Source organism: Felis catus, chromosome C1 (assembly GCF_018350175.1).
Source record: "Felis catus isolate Fca126 chromosome C1, F.catus_Fca126_mat1.0, whole genome shotgun sequence".
Lineage (NCBI taxonomy): Eukaryota > Metazoa > Chordata > Mammalia > Carnivora > Felidae > Felis > Felis catus.
In genome coordinates this window covers 121,966,634-121,987,936 of record NC_058375.1, presented here as the reverse complement: position 1 = coordinate 121,987,936, position 21,303 = coordinate 121,966,634, and the positions used below count along the sequence as shown (strand labels likewise).

Genomic DNA, 21,303 nt, shown 5'->3' with positions numbered 1-21,303 from the left:
ATGGTACACTGAATATTTGCATTAGGTTTTACATGTTGCAGGTCACATTACAAACAAGATGATTTTCCTCTTAGACCTCTCTCTGTTGTCAGGACTACTAGGAAATTCCTTCGTGGTCCTCTTTGAGTCATTTCATTCTACTCTACTTATTTATTGTTATATAAGAAAACAATCTCAGTGGCGCCTGGGTGGCTCAGTCGGTTAAGCATCCGACTTCAGCTGAGGTCACGATCTCGCGGTCCGTGAGTTCGAGCCCCGCGTCGGGCTCTGGGCTGATGGCTCAGAGCCTGGAGCCTGCTTCCGACTCTGTGTCTCCCTCTCTCTCTGCCCCTCCCCCGTTCATGCTCTGTCTCTCTCTGTCCCAAAAATAAATAAACGTTAAAAAAAATTTAAAAAAAATAAATAAAACAATCTCCAAATTTAGTAGCATAAAAGAATGGGATTTCATTATGTATCATGGTTTTTATGGTCAGAAATTTGGGTAAGGAGATTATTCTTCCGTTGGACATCAACAGAGGTTACTTGATGTTAGTCAGTTGCAAATGTGCTGGATTGGAAAGTTCAACAAGGCTTCTCCTTAGTGCCTTGGAGGAGATAGTCTTTTGGAATGGATGGTACCTTAGGAGTAGATGGATGGGAGGCTGGGTTCAGCTGGGACTATTGACTCAACACCTCATGTGCCACTACAACATGGTGGTCCCACAGCAGTTGAATTTCTTACTTGGTAGCTCAGGGCTTCCAAAGAGAGTGTCCCAAGAGACAGGAAGCTGATAGTGGATTACAGCCTGGGGACAAAGCTAGTAGCATCACTTCTGTATTCTGCTCAAAGCTGTCACAGGGCCTGTTCAGATTCAAGGGATAGAGTGTAGACACCACGTTTCAATGAGAAAAACGACAGATAATTTGCAGCCATCTTTAAATATTCTTATTTTTTATGTTTCTACTCAATAATGATGAGCATGCAGCATCTAACATGGTTAGTCTAACCTATACAGCATAGAGAAGGAGGGTAATGAAACCCGGAGAGTGATAAGCATTAGAGGGTATCTCTCACCTCTGAGGACAAAGAGTTCCCTAGGCAAAAAGAAAAAAGTTAAATAGTAGTTGGTCTTTGCTATTCTTCTAATATTTTTGCTATCAACCTGTGGGGTGGAAGTTTTGGCAAATATATTGAATAACTGAATTCTTTTCCAGCAGCCACTTCCTGCCACAGCCATATCCACGAGGTTTCCTAAGTCAGTGGTTTCAAACTCGCTGTAATTCTGAATCATACTATTTTGTTTACCTATTTTTAACTTTAATTGAGCCTATTACAAACACACACACACACACACACACACACACACACACACACACAAACACACACAACTTTTACCATTATAAAGCTTTGACTTTGAGCCTGAACTAGACTAGAAAATATGAGTTGCAAGAACTACTTTTGTTCTCTGGTATAAGATCAAGAACAGCATTTCTCAGGTTGCATTGAAGTGAAGTGTTAAGAAACAAGCACAAAATATGAAGGTTCCTGCTATTTTGGGGAATGCTGTAATTGACAACCCATTTTTTGAAAATTCACAAAGTTCATATTAGTATATAAAAGTCATTGAGGAAACCAGTTTTAGCGTTAGAATGCTTTTTTCCATGGGCCTCCTGTATTTCATTCAACCTGTAACTATTATATGCCTACATTTTGCCAAATCTTGTGTTATACCTTGGAATGAGAGCAGTGAACAAAGCAGATGTCAGCCCCTCCCTCAAAGGTTATACAGTGTAGTAGGAGAGCCAGGCATCACCCAGGCTCTAAAAAGTCAGTGCCTCCTTTGCACTAGTCATATTTCTAGTATTCAGTAGCCACTTGTCCCAATGGCTTCTGTAAAGAATAGTGCAAAATAAAACCCTTCTATTTTTGCAGAACATTCTCTTAGACCACCTTGCTCTAGATCAGGGTTCCTCAAGTAATAGCCCATTGGCCATACACTGTCTCATATTTTGCTGCATATTTTTAATATAATTTATTGTCAAATTGGCTAACATACAGTGTGTAAAGTATGCTCTTGGTTTTTGATTCATCGCTGTGAGTCATTGCTTACATACAGCACCCAGTGCTCATCCCAACAGGTGCCCTCCTCATTGCCCATAACCCATTTTCCCCTTCCCCGCCCATCCATCCTCAGATTATTCTCTGTATTTAAGAGTCTCTTATGGTTTGCCTCCCTCCCTCTCTGTTTATACTATTTTTCCCCTTCCCTTTCCCAATGGTCTTGTGTTAGGTTTCTCAAGATCCACATATGAGTGAAAACATATGACATCTGTCTCTGACTGATGTATTTCACTCAGCCTAATACCTTCCAGTTCCATCCATATTGCTGCAAATGGCATGATTTCGTTCTTTCTCATTGACAAGTAGTATTCCATTGTATATATAAACCACATCTTCTTTATCCATTCATCAGTTGATGGACATTTAGGCTCTTTCCATAATTTGGCTATTGTTGAAAGTGCTGCTGTAAACATTGGGGTACATGTGCCCCTATGCATCAGCACTCCTGTATCCCTTGGGTAAATTCCTAGTAGTGCTATTGCTGGGTGGTAGGGTATTCTCTGTTTAATTTTTTGAGGAACCTCCACAGTCTTTTCCAGAGTGGCTGCACCAGTTTGCATTCCCACCAACAGCACAAGAGAGTTCCCTTTTCTCCACATCCTCACCAGCATCTGTTGCTTGCTGAGTTGTTCATTTTAGCCACTCTCACAGTTGTGAGGTGGTATCTCAGTGTGATTTTGATTTGCATTTTCCTGATTATGAGAGACATTGAGCATCTTTTCATGTGTTTGTTGGCCATCTGGATGTCTTCTTTGGAAAAGTGTCTACTCATGTCTTCTGCCCATTATTTGTTTTTTGGGTGTTGAGTTTGGTAAGTTCTTTATAGATTTTGGTTACTAATCCTTTATCTGATATGTCATTTGCAAATATCTTTTCCCATTCTGTCAGTTGCCTTTTAGTTTTGTTGATTGTTTCCTTTGCTGTGCAAAAGTTTTGTATCTTGATGAGGTCCCAATAGTTCATTTTTGCTTTTAATTCTCTTGCCTTTGTAGATATGCCATTGCTGCATATTTTTTAAAGATTCAGAAATATATGATTACTGAGCCAAAAGCTAAATAAATATACAGTTTGTTTGAGAAATGTCTAGTTCTATTCCATGTTTCATTTCCAACACTTATGGAAGAAAGCCCCTGGCTTCCCACAGGCTTACCAAGTTGCCCAACATAGAATTCTGATTGTTCTCTCAGGGGAAAAAAATGTTGCTTAGTATAATTTTAATTGCCCTGTTATTATTGTGAACTTTAGCATCTTTTCATACATTTAAAGAATTTTTTTAATTTATTTTACTCTGAACCATCTCATCATATCTTGGGCCCATTCTTTTTTTCAGTTTGTTGATTTGATTCTCCTCAATTTCTTGAAGCTCTTCATATATTAGGTATATTAAACTTTTGTCTGTGATATAATTTGTAAGCATTTCCTGAGATAGAAGTTACAATTATTATTCTATGATACAAATATTTGTCCCAATTTGTCATATTTCGCCTAGATATTTTTATGGCATGTAAAAGAGTTAAAAAGTTTATGTAATCAGATTTATTGATCTTTTCCATCAGTGCTTTTGGAATCTTAGACACAGGGAATTTCTTATGTCTAGAAATATGAAAAATATAAACAACATTAAAAAATACTTGAATAATTTTGCTTCAGTTTTATTTCTGACTCACTGGGAATTTACTCATTGGGAATGCACTTTGAGAATTGATTCATGTTTTTTTTTTCAATTTTTAGTTTGGTTATCCAGTTGTTTGTGCATCATATATTTACAAGTTAATCTTCTTATTTGAAAACTCATATTTATCATTCATTGATACAGTCTATCTTTCCTTTTAGTGTTTATATCACTTTCAAGAAATGCAGGGGGTGCTGGTTAAAGGGAAGTACATTTCAGGAACTCAGTATGTATTTGTTATATAAATGAATGAATAAAAGAATGAATTCCCTGAACTGTGGCAGGAATTTGTGTACTCAAGTTTAAATACTGTTCCTCTGTACAATTACAGTTAGGGCAACTAAAAATGAAACATACTTAGAGATCTCCAGATCCCTCCCTCCAAAAAAAGTCTTGGACTACAAAAAAGACTCAGATAAAACTGCAGATCTGATTATTAAATAAAATAAGTTAATATATATTAAATTGATGATATGAGACAGAGCCTGATCAGTTGGATATTAAATATTAAAGAGCTTTTAAAACGACATCCCCAATTGTGAGCCTTCATTAATTTGGCCAACTAGGGTTCATGTTATACTTCCTCCATAGTTGACCAGTCTATGAAGAATTCTTTATATGACAGGTTTTTGAGAACTCATAAAAAAGCACTTAATAATCAGAAAGTTCCCACTAGAAGTCACTAAAGCCATGAAATGCCAAATCCACTCTGGCTTGCTTTTTGATAGATGACTCTATTAAATTGTTTCATAGAAATCAAATATTATTATATAATACATTTTTATTTTAGTGGCACATGATTCAGTCTTCCATGTTGTTTATGGGATAAATCAGATGAGCATGGCTTAAAATTGTTCACTTAATGTGAAGCAAGGTGGACAACCACAGACTAAGTACTGATTAAAGTCTGAGGTCAATCCAGAGGGAAAGCTCTTGAGATCATTTTCAGAACTCTGTTCAGGCTCCTTTTTACTATCTGTCAATAACTTCAGTAACACCGAAATGGCTTTAATAAAAAAAGTATATAATTTATAGTCAATTTAAATCTGGAATAGGAAGCAAATATGAATTCTAGAAACACTACTCACATTCTAAAGGCTGACATGCCACAACAAAGCAAACAAAATGAAATCTAACCAAAATCTAACTGGATTGGCAGACCATGTTTTAAGAAAACATTTATAAAAGTACATGTGTAGGGAATCTAGGGTTGCAGCAGCTCAAGAAAAAAAATGTTTAACCAAGCAAAATTTCAAGTTGTGTTGACACTTTAAGTTCTAAGGTATAAGTAGTAATGTCCTAAAAGTTCCCTTCATCTTTGCCCAAATATTTGCCAGTATCCTAATAGATTATTCCTGCCAAATACTTTCCTCAACAGACATTTATGCAAGTGAGTATCTCTGCTTTTATATGTTCATCTATTCAGCAAAACAGAGTGTGTCCTGAAAGCATGATAGTGTTGCCTACACTATAACATGTTTCACTGTGCACAAAACTAATTATCTTCCTTTTTCTGCTGAGTCTCTCTCTCATTCTCATTTACCTTGGATAGCTGTGAGACCAATAGTGTATTGTAGAGTCTCAGGTTAAGGTGAAGCTCCTGCCTGTGTCATTCATGACTGAGGTGAGCTAGGAAAAATAGCATGCAGAGCAAGATCAGGTCCCCGGATCCCCTGATCTTACCTACTAAAAGAGGTTGGAAGTATCACAAAAAGTTAGATCAGTTGCTGACACCCAAGTAAATATCATCAGTTTCCTAGAACTGTAATAAGAGGACACTGATAACTTGGATACTAATTTATTCTGCTCAGGTGTCTGCTCAGGCTTTCCTCTTATCTGAAACATTCCCAAGTTCTTGCTTTGTTCCCTCTGCCTGCAACTACAGTCCTTATAAGAAGCCTGCCATTCCTTCTAAATTGGAAGTGATCTTATGTTCTACAGAACTTCAGTACTCATGACTACTTGTTCATAGTTTATCATATACCGTCTTATAACATCACATGGTTCAAAGAAGACAGGATTGAAGTCATGAGAGAAGGCTCGTCTCTGGAAAACAGATGGTCTCTGAGTACCACATCTTCATTTGTATTTATAAAAGGTCGTACTAGAATATTATTAGAGGCGATATCAGTCTAAGACTGTATAGCGTAATGTTTGTATTATATTTAATTTTTTTTAATTATCTCTTGGAATACAAATATCTTGTCTTCTTAAAAAGATTATGAGCTCTTTGGAAGCAAGGGAATATATGCATATATATTTATATGTATATATGTATGTGTATGTATACACATACATGTATACAATACACATATCTATACACACACACACACATATATATGCACATACACCTTTAATACAATATTAGTATCTTAAACTTTCACAATAGGGAAGTGCCTGGATGGCTTAGTCAGTTAAGTATTGGAGTTTGCCTGGTCATGATCTCGTGGTTTGTGAGTTCGAGCACCACATTAGGCTTGCTGCTGTCAGCACACAGCCTGCTTTGGATCCTCTGTCCTCCTAAGAGTACTGATTTTTCCAGCTTCTGAACATGGTATATCTCTCTGTACATTTAGTTTTTTTCTTTTAATTTTTCAGCAATTTTCTCTTGATTTCAGAGTACAGGTTTTGCACATCTTTTGTTATATATATATATATGTGTATATATATATATATATATTTATGTTAAATATATATGCATTATTTTTTGTGTTCTTGTACACATAATTGTGTTTGAATTTTATTTTATTTGTTAGTAATATATAAAAACAGATTTTAAATATTAACCTAATAGCCACTGAGTTTGCTAAAATTGTCAGTGATAAGAGTTGTTTTGCAGATTCTTGAGGATTTTTTATGTCAATAATCATATCATCCATAGATAAAGGCAATTTCACTTCCTTTCTTATGACTTTTTCTCTTTACTCATTGCATTGGCAAGATTTTGTAATCTAGTGATGAACAGAAATTGTAAGAACAGACATCCATGCCTTGTTTCTGATCTTAGAAGGAAAGTGTTTAATATTTTATCAGTAAATATGATTTAGGCTGTGTAAGTATTTTTCATAGATTCTGTTTATCAAATGAAATACATTTTCTTCTATTTATAGTTTGAAAAAGATTCCATCATAATGTTAAAATTGTCAAATTCCTTTTCTTTGTTAGATCAGATGGATATTCTTTTTTATAAACATGATAAATTATAAATTACAAGTGATTAATTACAAATGATTAATTTTCAAATAGTAAATTGACGTTGCATTCCTCAGAATATTCCCCAACATTGAATTGTTACTACTTTGTTAAGGATGTTTATGTAGTTTGCATGTGTGCTGTTATTTGCTTGTTTATTGTTATAGTTTTATCTGTTTTTGTTATCCAGTTATTGTCAAAGTCACAAAATAAGTTGTAAAGTGTTGTCTTCTATATTATGCACGAGTTCGTGTATAATGATTTCATTTATTATTTACATGTCTGGCAGAATTTACCCATGGAGCTATGTGAATTTGCAATTCTTCTTGTAAGACGGTATTTAAATTTTTATGTTAAAAAATATATAACTAATAATATATATAATAATTACATAATTATGTATAATTACATATAATATAATTAATTTATATAATTAACCTAGGGCTGTCCAGGTTACCTATTTCTTTTTGAGTGAGCTTTCACAGTTGTTATTTTTCAAGGAATTTTTTCATTACATCTAAGGTGTCAATTTCTTGGCAGAATGTTGTATGTAATATTACTTCATCATTCTTTAAATGTCTGAAAGACCTTCTATTTCTGATACTAGTGATTTGTAGCCTCTCTATTTTTTGTTGAGTATTATGATTTTAATATTTTCATTGAACAAGTTTTGGCATTATGAATGTTCCCTACTGTGTGCATCTTTTCTGTATGCTGGTTTTGCTCTTAGCATTAATATGTCTTTTCTTCTGTTTAGTTTGGGTTTACTTTGATCTTCTTTTTCTGCATCCTATAGGTAGTACTTAAAGGTGTACATTATCTCATAATTCCTCAGGCTTAGTTCAATTATTTGTTTTACATATATATTTTTTTCTCATCTTCTGATTTAATGAAATCTGTTGATAGGTTTTCAAGGTGCAGTGGCCCTTTTCACTGGCTTCTTCAGTCTTCATTTTATTATGCTCAGTTATTTTAGATGCTTATTTCAGTTCTAACTTTTCCTCTTATTTATTTATAATGTTGAATGTATCTTTGCTGAGATTTCCTGTTTCAATTCATTATGAATACATTTCATTTACCTTAGAAAATGTAATTGCTTACCATCTTCATCTGATAATTCTGGCCTCTCAGCCATCCAATTTGTCATTTGCTGATTATCTTTTACCTTGGAATTGGGTCACTTTTTTGTTCTTTCTGTATCTAGTCATTTTGGATTGTATCCTGGACATTATGAGAGTTATGTTGTATAGGCTCTGGCTTCTGTCCTATTTTTCCCCCAGGGATTGTTTGTATTTATTTATTTCAGCAGGCAATTTATTCATTAAGTCTCAAATTATAGACTGTCACACCTTCAGTGCATAGTGACTCACACCTTCCTTGTTTTTTTGTTTGTTTGTTTGGTTTTTAATTCTCAGTTATAAGTTGCTTTAATTCTTTTCATCATCACTTACTTCCCACATTAGTGATTTAGTGATCAACCAGGAACTTAGGCTGTTTATGCAGTATGTTAATGGTTCACTGTCTCTGGATCTCTCCTTTCTGTCCTTTCCTCCTCTTCAGCCTTTCTTATTCCATGGCTCTTTCTCTAGTTCCTCTGACCAGTTATCATTTGTCTGTCTTTACTGAAATCACATCTACCACAAGGGTGAAGCACCAGTAAAGTGGGGATATATTATGTGCTTGTCATTTTTCTCCGCATTTTGACTCCCGTCTAGAAGCTCCCTTCTTTGTTCAACCTCCAAAGCCCTCAGCTAATTGCTTTTTGTATTTTATCCAAAATGTATTGCTTTTATTTACCTGAGGATAGGTTTGTTAGGAGCTCATTTCTCCATCAGAAAAGTACAAACTTCATACTCAATACTTTTTTAATAACTAAGAGAATAATGAAATGAATTTTCCCTCAAATGAAAGATACCGATTTAAGAAATTATGTCAGATTCTTTAGCATATATTTTGAAAAAGAACAATAACAATGACATATTCTTGAAACTTTTATTTACATATCAATCTTATTAAATGCCTTAGTTGTTTTCAATATATATATTGAAATGCACAGGGCTAAATTGTTCAGGTAATCTATTTTTGTGCATCTTTGGGGAAATGATTTCTGCCTGATTGCCTCTAAAGCATGGTTCATTCACATTTAATTAGCATAAGAGTGGGCCACTTATAACATTAATCCACAAAGCTGAATTTATAATTTGTAAGATATGGCAACTTTGAAGTTGACATTTCTTTTATATCAATGAGATTGCAGCTGCAGATGAAGTGCAAATGGCGTATTATGCAAAATAAAAGTTTAATTATGAGGGAAAACTTCAGTTGAATATTTCTGTTTGATTAATAATCCATAAGCAGATACCATCTAATTTAAATTTACACAAAAGCATAACTGCTGCTGAAAAATTGCTACAATTTAACAGAGACATGGATCTCAGTCTCTTTCCCCTCTTCTCTGTGTATAGGCAAAGCTAGTAGTCACTTGGATGTGAACTGACCCTTTTAGAATTAAAACCTGGTGAATAGAAAAACAGTAAAAACTTTAAGCAATTCTGTTTCATGTTCATTCACTTATGTAACTTATTCATATCTTTTTTTGGTGCTTATGAGGCTAGAATATATTTTTCGATTTTGGCTGAGATACTTCTTACAAGAGGAAAACATTTATTCATTCATTCAAACTTTTTTTTTAATATGAAATTTATTGTCACATTGGCTTCCATACAACACCCAGTGCTCATTCCAACAGGTGCCCTCCTCAAGGCCCATCACCCACCCTCCCCTCCCTCCCATCCCCATCAACCCTCAGTTTATTCTCAGTTTTTAAGAGTCTCTTATGGTTTGGCTTTCTCCCTCTCATTCAAACTTTTTAAACCATGGCTGATATTCATGGGAATTGTGCTAGTTTGCTAAAGACCGTTTTGGTGTCTAGAATTGAACAAAGAATGTATTCAGGTAGAATGGGCTTCGTGTAAAATATGATGGGTTTCAGTTTTCTCATTATCTGGACTTCAAAATTCTATTCACTTTCCTTAGGATTACTTTTGTTTTTGTTTCATTTGTTTGTTTTAGCAGCTCTATCACTCTTGTAACAACGGCGATACAAAAACCAACTATCCAAGTAAAAATTCACGATTAAAGGCTATGTCTTTTTCACATTAAATACAGTCATATTGTCATGTGGGATTTACCGCCTGAAATCTGCAATGCAGATAAGTGATGTTATGTGTGTTCCTATTAAAGTTGATCATACTGACACAATTTGACTATTTGGCAGAAGTTCTATCTCATTAAATAGGAATCTATAGGGGCTAAAGGATGAATTATCACTTAGGTTAATAAGCATTAGATAGGGGTTAGAAAGTCTAATTCCTAACTAGTTGGGCTACACTAATTAATTGTATAACTTTAGGCAAATCATGTGACCTCTCAAGGCCTCTGGTTTCTTCAACTGTGAAATTGATATATTTCACATTAAATCACCTCTTAGATTTCTTTTTTTCTCTCAAAAATTAACATTTCCATGAATAATACCCTGAATGCAAGCAAGAATTTAACAGCCTCCGAGTAAAAGTCTAGTTTTCAATAGGATAGAAGGCTTTAAGCCATGATAATCTTCTCATAATCTTATTTACCTGTACATATTTTGAGGACTCAAAGGTCTATTAGACGTGGTCTCTGTCTGAGGAATGGACTACTTTTATGGAATGACAAGGTTGTACATAAGAAAATATAATGAATATTTCAAAAAGTGATACAGGAATGTATACATTTCCAAAGCCAATGTGCATTTTTAACTCAGAATCTTATAAAGACCTCATAATCAAATTTATATCACATTAAATAGTTTATTTCAATCCTTTATTTTCTGTTTATCTTAACAATTGTGTGTAGTAAGGGAGATTATTTCATTCAGTATCTAAAAGAATTTCTTCAAAAATACTTTCTTGGCCATTTCTCTTTGCCCTTTCAAGTAATATACATTTTGCTTTTATTTTTCTTTCTCTTTTTTCATGTGAAGTGGCTGATCTTATGAGACTGTGTCTTTTATGAAAGGAAAAGAAGGTCTTCCTTGCAGGCATATGTTTTATGTGAAAAAAAAATGTATATATTTGCAAGGTTACATTTCTTCAAGGAGTCAGTCATTGTGCAGTCTGGGTACACACAGATCATATGACAGTGGCTGCAGGGAAGAAGTCAGAGTTTTGCAAATTGCTTTAACTGTATCTGCCAGGGATTCATCTAGTGACACAAAAATGCCACTTAGTCACTGGCTCTTTTGAATAGCATTGCAGTGAATAGACATACACATACATTGGCATATGGCTATCTTCTTATTTCCTTGAAGTAATTTCCATGAAGTATAATTATTATTAACTAGCTTGAAAGTAAATAATGTAAGATAAATTATTATAATTAATGTCCTTGATATACGTTGATATATTACCTTCCAGAAATTTGGCACATTGCCTATTCTACCTGGAATGCTTGTGAGTAATGTTTACTTTCATGTTTATTAATTCTAGGTATTATCACTTAAAAATGATTAATCCATATAAATTTTCCCATCTGATACCTGGAATATTGCAAAAATAAAGCCTAGGTTTTCATCAACATTTCCTAGTCAAGATACAGCCTGTCATTGTCTTCTACTTTTTTTAATGCTTATTTATTTATTTATTTAAAAAATTTTTTAATGTTTATTCATTTTTTGAGAGACAGAGAAACAGAGCATGAGCGGGGGAGGGGCAGAGAGAGAGGGAGACACAGAATCTGAAGCAGGCTCCAGGCTCTGAGCTCTTAGCACAGGGCCCAATGCAGGGCTTGAACTCATGAACTATGAGATCATGACCTGAGCCGAAGTTGGATGCTCAACACACTGAGCCACCCAGGTGCCCCAAATGTTTGTTTATTTTTAAGAGAGAGAGGGAGACAGAGTGTGAGTGGGGGAATGGCAGAGAGAGACAGAGACACAGAATCCGAAGCAGGATCTAGGCTATGAGCTGTCAGCACAGACCCCCACGCGGGGCCTGAACCCATGAACTGTGAGATCATGACCTGAGCCCAAGTCAGACGCTGAACCAACTGAGCCACCCAGGCGCCACATCCTCTACTTTCTTTAGATGGTGAACAAGGGCTCCATAAGCTCTGTCAATTGTGACTTGGAAAAGGCACAAAAAGGAGTCCAGTCTCAACTCTGACAGTGGTAGTGACCAAGAAAATAAAACAGATCTGTTTACTCAGCTTTCTCTGTTCTCAGTGTCTGAAGCAGCAGGGGAGATAAGGTATGAGCTCATGTTCCTGCATAACATTTGGGCATGACAAAGCTTGACTAGAAGAACTTGGCCTCCCTTCAGCTATGTATTTCTTTGGTTTTCCTGACAGCTATTACCATGTCAGCTTAAGAGCAGAGAAAAGGGGAAAAGTCACAGTCCTGCCACGTGCAATGCTGGCATGTTTTTAAAGCTGCACCTTGTGCAAAATAAACTGTAACCATTTCAGAGCAGTGATATTTCTTCCACAGAATTTTGATCAATGAACAAGTTTGGCCCACTATCCCAGAGGTGGGATAAGCACAGGGTCCATTTTTTTCTGTAAGGTAAAATATTTGTGAGATCATGTTTGTCAGGAGACACTTACTAAACAATCTTTATAGACTCTACGCTTCATGCAGAGCTATCTACACACAGTTAAACTAAGGTAAACACCTAGGAGTTTACTTCTTCAGAAAGACATAAAGGGTACCGACAAATGAATGCTGAATAAGAACATGCATTTATGAAGCCTTGGTTTATAAAAGCAGAGACATCAATGTACCTTAGGTTGTTGGAGAAAACACAAAGAAAGGGACAAACCACAGTCTGAATAAACTTCTCTTCAAGCTATCTTATTTGACAATAGTAGCTTTTGAAACAATGCAATCTTTCAGGATCTATAGATGCTCTTTCAAACAAATTGATGTTGTGTGACCCCAAATGGTGCTTTTTTAATGCAAAACAGGTGATGACAGTTGATTCTCAAGGTTGTCCTCTTGAAAGGGTAGCCTGGTTCTCCATTTCTAGAATTTGTCAACTTTCTCGCCTTCCCTGTACATGCCTCAGAAACTTTAGTCTCCTCGCAGCAGCCTTACATAGAAAACTCTCTCAACTTCCGATTTAATATCAAGCTGCCAAAGTGCAATTCTCACACCTGTCATTTCTTCTCTGACCCCAGAGGGACTCTCTCACCCTAGAGCACTTGCCCGCTGAGTGCAACATAACAACACTCTGAGCCTGAACTGGCCAGCCACTGTAGTTCTGTTCTGTCAAGGTAATTGCTATCATGATTCACAAGCACTGTCTCTTTCCCTCAATGAAATGTCACTCAGATTTATCCTACTTCCTTCACCTTGAATACCATCACCTAAATCCAAGCCTTTTTCATTTCATACCCTACATCTGCAAGAGTCTTTTAACTATTATCTCACTCTCTTCCACTATGCCAATACCAATATTCTTGCCCATTCTACTTTTGTATTAGGTTATTTATTTTTTGAAAACATTAAATAACCACGTCTTTTCCTTGCCAAAACCTCTTCATGAGACTGTTAAGGTTATTTGTAATCTGAAAGTCTCCAATTTGATCTCTCATTATTACCACAAAAAGTTTAGGAAAGATTAGTTACCTGATGAATTATAATGGTTTCTACTGCATTTTATTCTAATTTTTAAAGTGCTTATTGTAATTTAATAAGTGACTTCATTACCCACTGCAATTTTTTTTTACCTTATTACTTAAATATGAGTTCTATACAGTCTTCCATGATCTCACAACAAAATATTAGGATGGTTAGATGATGATAATGTTACAGAGAAATCAATGTTCACCAGCTTTACAGGAGTAGATCATGGCTATACTTTTGGAAAATAAAGGAATTTCATAATTGCCTTTTGGGGCAGATGATGATTAACAGGCATTTATTGGGTATTATCAGTTTCTGAGATCCTCCATATGTTATATCATCTAATGCTAATAAGAAACACACTAGTTACATTGTTCTCTCAGTTTGAAGTTGGGAAGACTGAATCAGATATATCATATAGCATAATTTTTCTACGAAGACACAATTTGGGAGATGGAAGTCAAAATTTTAAACTTTTCTGTCACCCCACACTGTCTCCCTGGATGTTAAAGATAAAAGTTTTAAACAAAGCCATTGCTTCTCTAATAAGCTCATTGTCTGTTTTCTATTCTACCCAAATTCTTATTAATTTCCCATTCTTAGAAATCAAAACATTTTCTCTTTTTGTCTCAATATAGAATTTAATTATATAGTATATATTTCAGTATCTACAAACTTGTTAAGGCATGGGAAATCGGATCTATTAACACCTAGATGATTATCTGTTGAACTCCTGTGATGATTCCCAACCAGAAACAGATAGTACTTTCTTACATTTAAATTTTGTAATCTGGGAGAATAAACAAACTTGGAGGAAGAGGTAGAAGGGGAGGTAGAAAGGTAGATGGGAAAGCAGGTAAAAAAGAGGAAAGAAGAGAGGAAGAGGGCACCTGGGTAGCTCAGTCGGTTAAGCATCTGACTTTGGCTCAGGTCATGATCTCATGGTTTGTCAGTTGGAGGCCCTCATTGGGCTCTGTTCTGGCACCTCAGAGCCTGGAGCCTGCTTCGGATTCTGTGTCTCCCTCTCTCTCTGCTCCTCCCCCACTCACATTCCGTCTCTCTCTCAAAAACAAATAAACATCATTTTTTTTAAAAAAAGACAGAGAGGAAGAAAAAAAGAAATATGTTTCAATGTCCTAGCATATAAACAAAATTGGGGCTCTCCAATACTAAGATTATGCCACTCTCAAATACCCAGAGGTAAGCATCCTAAGTCTTAACTGAAACTAAACAAACCAATAAACAAACCAACCTGCACCTGGCATCCTCTCTCATGCTCCATAATCCCTGAATGAAAAGTCTTCATAGAAATTGAATTGGCATGGACATAATTGAAAATTCTTTAAAAAATACCTAAATTTGGATTTGTCATTTCCTCAATCCATTTTGGCCTGCCAAGAATCTTCATAAATGTTATAGAATTTTAACAGATTCATAATTCTTCATCTTGTGACTAGGTCTTTCTCTTAGTCATTCTCTGCTTCTAGAAAATAGGTTTTATGTTACTTGATTAGCCATTCATTTAGCTCATGCTCTCTAGAAGGCTTTTCACTCATCTTGGTAGTTAGGTATGACTATAACTTGGAGTCCTACAGAATCCAGTGACTTAATGGGACTATGTCATAATTGAGTAGCCTTCCAAATTGCGAATTAAGCTCTTTGCTTTAATCAAGAGCCTCCAACACCAGTCTTTATAGGTTCTTTTATTTTTTTCTTTTGATAAATATTTTCCCATTTTTATGTGATTTCTAACTTTTCTCATATTCTGAATCAGTCCGTGCTAACAAAAGTGTTTTGCTTCTCAAATTTAAGTGAAGAACTTGGCATTTGACTGTAGTTTTCCTCTTCTTCCATCTGGAATAAACTATAGAGAAATGGAAGGAAAGAGAAGGGGGAGGAAGATGAGCAGTTTCTACCAGGTGTCACACCATGGTATATATTCCAGCCAAGAAGCTTCCCAGCTTGGGATCAAAGGAAATAAAATGTACCCAAGTAAATTATTTTAGAAACAGGAACATTTGCCTTGCCTTGTAAGCTCAAATTCAAATAGTGTTTCTGGAGTGCCTACTATGTGATAGCATCATCTTTTTTCAATTTCCCAATGGCATCATGAATGGAAATTACTATGTATCAGGCAGAATCAGCAACTAAGCTCTGACGGGTTAAGCACCTAATTAAAAGTCACACAGATCTCATGACTTCAAGATTCAATGCCTTTGCTATTCTGTATATCTTTATATGATATTCTAGCCCTCTACAGACTTGTTGTTAATATGAAGATCTCTAGATAAGAATTTCTTTTAATATTTTTAATGTTTATTTATTTTTGAGAGGGACAGAGATGGAATGCGAGTGGGTTAGAAGCAGAGAGAGAGGGAGACACAGAAACAGAAGCAGGCTCCAGGCTCTGAGCTGTCAGCACAGAGCCCGATGTGGGGCTTGAACTCACGAGCTGTAAGATCATGACCTGAGCGGAAGTCGGATGCTCAACTGACTGAGCCACCCAGGTACCCCCTCTAGATAAAATTTAAATTGACATACAAGTTATTAAAAATTTACTAATTCCTAACATATTTTTAAGTTTTTTGTTGGTAATTCAAAAAACTAAAAAGTTATTGTCTCTGAAGTATTTGTTCAATAAAGTTTATTTCTAAGCATTGATAACAATTTTAGAAGCAATCTCAATTCCTGAATCAAGCAAATAAAATGCTTTTTAAGATTCTATAGGGGAATTTGCCTGTTTCCGATTCTGTGTCTCCCTCTCTCTCTGCCCCTCCCCCGTTCATGCTCTGTCTCTCTCTGTCCAAAAATAAATAAAAACGTTGAAAAAAAATTAAAAAAAAAAAAAAAACTAATGGGCGCCTGGGTGGCGCAGTCAGTTAAGCGTCCGACTTCAGCCAGGTCACGATCTCGCGGTCCAGGAGTTCGAGCCCCGCATCAGGCTCTGGGCTGATGGCTCGGAGCCTGGAGCCTGTTTCCGATTCTGTGTCTCCCTCTCTCTCTCTGCCCCTCCCCCGTTCATGCTCTGTCTCTCTCTGTCCCAAAAATAAATAAAAACGTTGAAAAAAATTAAAAAAAAAGATTCTATAGGGGAATTTAATCATTAGATATTTATTTCTCAGTATGCACTTTTACAGTTTTTTTTAAATTTTTGAAAACCACAAATAAAAGAATATAATTAAAATAAGTTTTCATTAATATCGCAAGCGTTTTTTTATCTAAAATAATAGTTTCAAATTAAGCTGTATGTCTAGAAGACAAAACCAATCTAAACCAATGACACTACTTAAAAATATAAGCCAAAATATGTTCCTATTTTTTCTTGTCTGCTTCATCCTGTGCAACTTGTCACTGAGTACTGATTAATTTCCTTCAAATTGTTTCTTTCCTTCTCCTCTTGAGAGGTGGGTTGTTGGATTGAGCAGTGGATTATAACTACACTCATAAACACTTGGCTAGAGGACTCTCAACCTCTCTAATAGCAGAGCACTTTGAGTTCAAATGAGCCTATGATTTTTGAAGGGGTATCCTTCAAACAGTGCGGAAACATGGTACATCTGTTCATTAGACTCACCCCTATCTATAAAGATACCACAGAAGTCAGAGTTAAAAGTACAGGATGTGAATGCCAGCAGTGCTGATCTCCTGGGCTAGTTCTCAAGGAGGTTTCTACTTGCCTGGCAAGTCTGATGTAAGTGCTCCTACAACAGAATCCTTAGCCCATAAAGTGTTTTGTCCCTTACTACTTTGAAAAATAGAAAGTGATGGAAGGCATGTCAGGCAAAAAAGAATGAGCTTTTTAATTTTCCTCTTTCACCTCGATTAGAACTGGTCAATTGCAGTCTAGTGTGTCATTAACCGTCTCGGGTTAAGATAACTCTTATGTGATTCCAAACTCTCTCAAAGCGGGAAAGAACAAAAATTGTGAGAAGTAAAAGCAAAGATTCACCAAAAACAAAAACCAGAGCCTAAAATTTTTTGAAAGGATGTTAGCTCTGACGAAGTACTCTTATGACTTTATCCTGTCCTTTCATGTTGGTACTTCCATACTAATGTCAAAGAAGGTATGCTTATCATGTTTGTAGATGGCATAATTCTGGGAGACTTGGTAATATATATTTGGGAAATGATACAAGTTAATTCAAATATATCTCAAAGTGTAAAATCTAGATGTTTCTTCACAAAAGGAATAAATCTCACATTTAGTAAAAACAAACCAATGAAAGCAAACATATTTACACAAATATATAGAGACAGGAACTATTTAGCAACTGTTTATGTGGTGAAAACACATGAACACTTTAATTGATTACCTTTAGTACAGTGTCAGTCAACTGCATAACGTGGCTGTTAAAAAAAAATCATCCTCAAGTCATTTTAGTATCATGTTTAGAAACAATGTGTAAAAATACACTCAGATAATGCTTTCATTGCACTCTATCTTTCTTGCATCCTTTAGCATTTGTTACAGCTTAATGAATTTACTTTAATGAGTGTCTTTCCCACATCTGTGATCTCCACATCACACCTGTTTTATTCATATTACATATTCAACCTATGTCCAGTAGGGTATACTAGTATATTAGTACATGTATGCTAGTACATGGTCCAAGGTGTATGTTCACAGTGTTTGATAAATGGTATATGAGGATACTTTAATGGGAGTAATATAGCAAAGCTGGGGCCTGGGAAGGTATATCATATATTGCAACCAGGAAACAAGCCCAGAATCATGTGGAAATAATGCAGGGATTAATTTAAATTCAGCATATTTTATTTTAATTATTCTAAAGCTTAGAGATATCCCCAAATGGAGTAGGTTGCACTTCTAATTAAACGTGGTGGAATAAAAAATATGTGTACCTCTGGCCTTGAAGACACCAAGTCAGACGGGGGCACAAGGGCTTACTAAACAGGAACAAAGTGTTAGTCTGTGTCCTAAATGATGAGACATCTCCCGCTCCTTTCCCAGCTGAGATCCAGAAACTCTGCCTGCTAATTCTACTCTCTCATAAGGGAATTTGGAAGGCTCTTAGCTGGGAATGGGATAGTCCAAGTGAAAATATGCGCGGATGATGGCACATACTTATCCCAAATAAATGTCTGATCACTTTACAGTGAGGATTATTATTCTTCAAACTATGTATGTGATAAGAATTTCCAATCATCCATTAGTGTCTCTTTCTGAAATGAAAATGATTCAGTGATGATCAGATAGTGTGAATAAGCTTTCAACATAAAAGAAACAATAAGCAAACTAGAGAAAGGGAACATGAGAGTAACAGAGACAGTGTGGGGAGCATAAGAAGAAAATAATATCATTAATCTCCACAAGTAAATTTCAAAAAGTCTTTTGTTAATGAAAAAATGCTATATTAAAGAATGTTTGGAAAAGGCAAAAAGTAGGTGTTGGAAATTTCAAATAACTGATGGATACAAGTTTTTTAATTAATACAAATACAAATAGATAAAGATACTGAAAAAGAGCAAAGAAATTTGGATATATAATGTAAAGGAAAAAAAAAACAATCCATAAAGGTCAATGTGAATTCCAGAACGAGAGAACAGAAAAAATTGAAAAGAATATTTTAATTAATTAAAATATTAATATATTTAATTAATTAAAATATTTTAATTAATATTAAAAATAATATTCTAAACTGAGTACCAATAGAAATGGATGGTGTGGAAGAGGGGACATTCACACAAGGGCACCTTATGAAATTCCAGAATGTAGAAGATAAAGAGAAGATCCTAAAACTTTACAGAGAAGAAACAATAGATCTGGCAATACAAGGATGCAATATCAGAGTCTTCTCAATGGCAGTTCTAGATGTTAGAAAACATCAGGAAGTACCCTCAAAGTGCAGAGGGGAAATTATTCCCAAGGTACAGATCCATACCTAGTCAATAGAGCATAGTGTTAAAATGGAGACATTTTCAGGTACACAAGGTCTTAAAAACAGTGACTTTCTCAGGAAACCACTCGATAATATGTTTCAGGGGGGAAATGTATGAAAATAACAGTAAAGGAGACATGAGATTGGTATCCAGGAGTCAGAGGATCTGCCAAAGGAGGCATGAAAAGGGAATTATCAGGAGGGTAATGAAGAGATATTTCAGGATGCTATTTAGAATCTAGAGAATGGCAAGCTGTCACACAGATGTGTCCAAGTTAAAAATAAGTAAAAAAATAAATAAATAATAAATAAGCAAACACTCTGATTACTAGAGCCTACTGTGACATTTACAATCCATTTGGAGAGTGGGAATAAATTGGCTTTCATTGCATATAATACTAAGAAAAAACTGTTTTAAAGAGTGAATTGTTGGGACACCTGAATGGCTTAGTCAATTGAGTGTCCAACTTCGGCTCAGGTCATGATCTCATGGTTTGTGAGTTTGAGACCCACATCAAGCTCTATGCTGACAGCTTAGAGCCTGGAGTCTGCTTTGGATTCTGTGTCTCCCTCTCTCTCCCCCTCCCCAGCTCATGCTTTCTCTCTTTCTCTCAACATAAATAAACATTAAAAAAATTTTTTTAATGAAAAAATTCAGTGAATTTCAGTGAAACTAGATTCACATTAAAAAGTGTAATGGATCGGCTCTTGATAATATATATATATATATATATATATATATATATGTATATATATATATATATAATCATTAATAGCAAAACTAGTAAATACTTACTAAAGATTATAATATACCTATATTGAATAGATGGATAGATGGGGAATAAATGGTTCTTGGTGGAGATGAGAATGGATATGTTAGAGCTACATTGTCATCTTTGTTAGGGGAAAGTCAATAGAGAACACGTAAAATTTTTAAATCCAGAAAATGCTATGTAATTATTACCAATTGCTGCATAACCCATTATCTGCCAATTTAGTAGCTTAAAATAATATTAAAGATTGGTTATCTCACATAGATTCTGTGGATCAGAAATACGGGAGAGGCTTACATGTGTGGATGGGGTCTCTCATGAAACTAAAGGTAAGATGTTAGCCAGGACTACAGTCACTAAAGCTTGACTGGTGCTCAAGGATCTGCTTCCAGAATGAATCACTCACTTGGATGGCAGGCAGACTATTAGGGGGAGGCCTCTGTGTGCCCCACATATGTCTCTTCCTTAAGAGACCCATGTTTAAGATTGGCTGTTTAAGAGTCACAGCATGGCAGCCACCTTTCTTATAACAGAGTGAGTGATTGAAGAGAGCATCTTCAGCAGAGGAAATGTCTTCTCTGACGAGTCTCAAAAGTCACAGGTTATGTTCACAATATGCTATTGGCTATTGAGATCCATTCTAAATTCATGAATTGAGAGCACTTGACATTAAGAATACCAGCAGAAGATCATGGGGCCTGTTTTAGAGACTAGCTACCACAAGCAGTGTGTGTGTGTGTGTGTGTGTGTGTGTGTGTGTGTGTGTGTACAAGTGTATGCACATGTACATACACACACATGCTTAATATGGAATAAATGCTAGAACCATTCCCAACATAGCTAACAGAAAGCTATATGAGCAGAGATCTTAGTGTCTGAAAAAGAATAAGTATCGTAATTACCCATGTGAATGAAACTCCATGTTTTGGATCTTCTTGTCCTAAAATGCTTATAAATAGTTAGCATCTTAATCATTGAAGGATATCTTGAGTTACCTAAGAATA

General features: G+C 35.4%; 1 protein-coding gene and 1 long non-coding RNA gene across 5 annotated transcripts in view; one reads left to right on the top strand and one right to left on the bottom strand.

The window, feature by feature from the left end:
• The window catches only part of DPP10 (dipeptidyl peptidase like 10), a 1,363,298-nt gene that overhangs the window by 1,105,067 nt on the left and 236,928 nt on the right, over positions 1-21,303 (top strand). The window lies entirely within an intron of this gene.
• LOC123379117 lies at positions 420-15,225 on the bottom strand. Its single transcript, XR_006583117.1, has 2 exons — positions 14,879-15,225; positions 420-841 (listed from the first exon to the last, which is right to left on the bottom strand). It is a non-coding gene; the product is annotated as an uncharacterized LOC123379117 (long non-coding RNA).